The sequence below is a fragment of the Trichomycterus rosablanca genome, chromosome 7 (genome assembly GCF_030014385.1).
Source record: "Trichomycterus rosablanca isolate fTriRos1 chromosome 7, fTriRos1.hap1, whole genome shotgun sequence".
NCBI lineage: Eukaryota > Metazoa > Chordata > Actinopteri > Siluriformes > Trichomycteridae > Trichomycterus > Trichomycterus rosablanca.
In genome coordinates this window covers 26,111,321-26,114,671 of record NC_085994.1, presented here as the reverse complement: position 1 = coordinate 26,114,671, position 3,351 = coordinate 26,111,321, and the positions used below count along the sequence as shown (strand labels likewise).

The 3,351-nt window shown below is 34.0% G+C and overlaps 1 long non-coding RNA gene across 2 annotated transcripts; it reads right to left on the bottom strand.

The window, feature by feature from the left end:
• Positions 1-268: 268 nt before the first annotated feature.
• Positions 269-2,691, bottom strand: LOC134317825 (uncharacterized). 2 transcript variants are annotated; one of them, XR_010013279.1, is made up of 5 exons: positions 2,442-2,688; positions 1,625-1,692; positions 1,391-1,444; positions 1,014-1,129; positions 269-805 (listed from the first exon to the last, which is right to left on the bottom strand). It is a non-coding gene; the product is annotated as an uncharacterized LOC134317825 (long non-coding RNA). The 2 variants fall into 2 exon arrangements; XR_010013278.1 differs by having other exon boundaries at positions 1,391-1,692; positions 2,442-2,691.
• Positions 2,692-3,351: the final 660 nt, after the last annotated feature.

Here is a 3,351-nt window from a genome sequence, read left to right as displayed (position 1 = left end):
TTCATGGTTCTACTGTGAACTTTCATAGTAGTCCAGTTGACAGTTCCACTATGAACTTTCACAGTAAAACACTGAATTATTTCACAGTTCTACTATAAACAATTTCAAAGTAAAACTGTAAACCTGATTGATTATTTTACTGTGATGTTTAAAAGTTCCACTGTAAACTTGGTAAACAGTTTTACCCTGGACTTCACAGTTTACTTTGTAATTACTGTACTTTGACATTAATTATACAATACAATACAATACAATGTATAGATCTCACAACTCCATTTATTCAGCAACGGTATAATTTCAAACACACACAAAAACAACTGGTAAGGATTCCCTCTAAATGGTAAACTGATAACACATGTACCAACTTGGCATTCTATAATGTAATGTTAAATGCATTAAAATAATAGTAATATAAAAAAATAATGGTAATAGATTGTATTTGTTATATAATAACATAATTATATTACACTTAATAATTTATTTTACGATGGTAATTATACAATAATATAATTTTATTATACAGTAATATATACAATTATATAACTGAATAATGTATTGTGGTATAAATCTACAGTATATATAAACTCTATACATACATAATGAAAAATCTAATTCATAAGCATTCCTTATGCATTTAATTATGGCAGTATTGGGTGCTTGGATGTGTCCTATGTTTGAGTGTGTGTGGGGGTGTGAATTGTGACATGAATTACACCTCTTGTTTTCCTAGCTTGTCCACATTGTTGAATTTGCTGGTGAAGTACACTTTCTGGACCTCGTTCATGGGGAAAATCTGTTCGGCCACCTTTAAAAATGCAAAAAAAATAAAATAAATAAATAAAAATAATCAAACATTTGCCGCCATCACCTCTAAGCTACAGGGGCCCTAATATATTTCATCAGCAATGTCTTACATCTGATGTATCATAAGGCATATATTTGGTAAGCGTATCATTAATTACCATTAATTGTTATGGTGCAAAAAATATTTATTGCTGAAAAACATGACTTACCTTCATCTGCACTAAAGCACTGACGCAGACAGATCTTCTCTCTTTTTAATTTCATTATTTTAGTAGCTCAGACTGCCTTAAGATGGATTGGCATGGCCCGTCTGATTCACTAGTTACTAGAAAAAGAATCAAACAATTAATATCAGCAGCTATGCAATCAGTACACAGTTTAGCATTTAGTAACACACCCAACAGAAGTTGAAAACAGTCAGGGCTTTAAGCATATATAGATATGCAGGCGGGCACAAAGGTGGATGAATGGATGGATGAAAAGACATTGTCAGCACCAAAACTGTAAAGAAGTGAGTTGTTTTACATATTTTAACACAAATTTATTTTAAACACAATCTGTTTTTAAAAAATCAATTAGCACCTACTTTAAGTTTCCGAGATCCAGGCCTCCTTGTAATTTTCTCTTTTACATCATAGTCCTAGAATGAAATGATTTAGAATATGTAGTTATCTGAGTTATCTACAAAAACAGTAACATTCTGTGGATGTGGTTGTAAAGCAATGTACTGAAACTTGCTGCTACTATCATGAACAAGAATATGAAAAACCCATCCTTATGTGCTGATGTAAATGTAGGCAGATACTGTTATCTACAATACCCGGGTCTTCTCTGTCGGACACTGAGACTCTCTCAACCTCAGCAGCCCTCCTTGACGTGGTCATTTTCCTGGAATAAAAATACTGTTTTTAATTTCATATTTAAAATCTGTAGTTAACAGAATGCTACAATAGCTTAAACACAGTGGCACAAATGCTTGTTTGTTGTTGGCAGGCTTACCTGGTGTGGTCACTGGGCTTGGGCTTAGGTGGTGCCCAAGTTTTATAGGGAGTAGGGAAAGAGTAGGGAAAACCTGAAATGTGTGTTAATAGACATTTCCTGAATAAATCATATAAACTTTGATCAACTGCCCCAGTTTCACAGCAATAATTTAAAGCACACATATCACCCATCATTCCAAAGAAAATGCTGGACCTCCACTATTTTAGGAGCAACTTGCAGGTTAACGTTCACATTTAATTAAGACGTGTATAAATAAGACATAAAAGGTGAATTGTCTTGTAGGAAATATTAAAAGCATTTATATTATCTGTACACTTAGAATTATAAAAAGTGATAGGTTTATTATAGTGCAGTTTAGCACTGTAACAACACTATAAACTAAGTAATTGTACCAGTCTTAACGCGTTGCAAGTATTACTACGCATTTAAAAAGAGCACAATCAATTACCGTCAGATAACAGACTGTTTATGCTAATGGTTTAGCTAACGTCCCAAGTAACTCATTTGAAGACATAGAATCCTGAGACCTCTGTTATTTTCGGCTTTCTAAAATGGCCATTTATTTTTAATAACATTTTAGGCATAGTAAATATATTATTGTGTATTATTATAAACTGTTTAAGTTAATGACTTACCATCGAACTTCAGGGTTTAGCAGGGCGCCGCTTCACCAACGTCTTTTTATCCATTTCTCACTTTCCAGGTAACAGTTTAGCCGTTGATGAGATTTTCCGTCGTCAGATTCTTGTCCTTTAATAAGTTCTGACTCAATAACACATGTGGCAGGAACTTTATCTTTAAGCAGATACACAGCGCGGACTTTAACAGACTCGTTTTTGAGAATTAAATCACTGAAACTGAAACAAAATTTGTATTTCGCGCGGTTCACCTGACGCGAAGCTCGAGACGCTTGGTTGAAATAACGGTCTCAAATCAAGTGCGCATGTGCGCATGCCCAGATGTCCAGACTGACATGATGTCTGACATGATGTCTGTAGAAGAGAGGTTTGCGCAGAACAGGCATAATAAAAGGCGCTATAAAGTCATCTGTCTGATGTAATATTGATGTAATGTAATATTTGTCCTGTCTGCATGAGGTTATTTGTATTTTTGTAATATTATAAATATGTAAATCTGTGCTGTATTCTTTTTTTATTGGAATATTGTTAATCATCTATTTTTTTTAGATGTACAGTGTATCACAAAAGTGAGTACACCCCTCACATTTCTGCAGATATTTAAGTCAGAGTCAGAGTCAGAGTCAGAGAGGTTTTATTGTCATTTCAGCTACATACAAGTACATATTGAAACGAAACAGCGTTCCTCTAGGATCACGGTGTAACACGGTACAAAAAAAAGTATATCTTTTCATGGGACAACACTGACAAAATGACACTTTGACAAAATGAAAAGTAGTCTGTGTGCAGCTTATATAACAGTGTAAATTTATTCTTCCCTCAAAATAACTCAATATACAGCCATTAATGTCTAAACCACCGGCAACAAAAGTGAGTACACCCCTAAGAGACTACACCCCTAAATGTC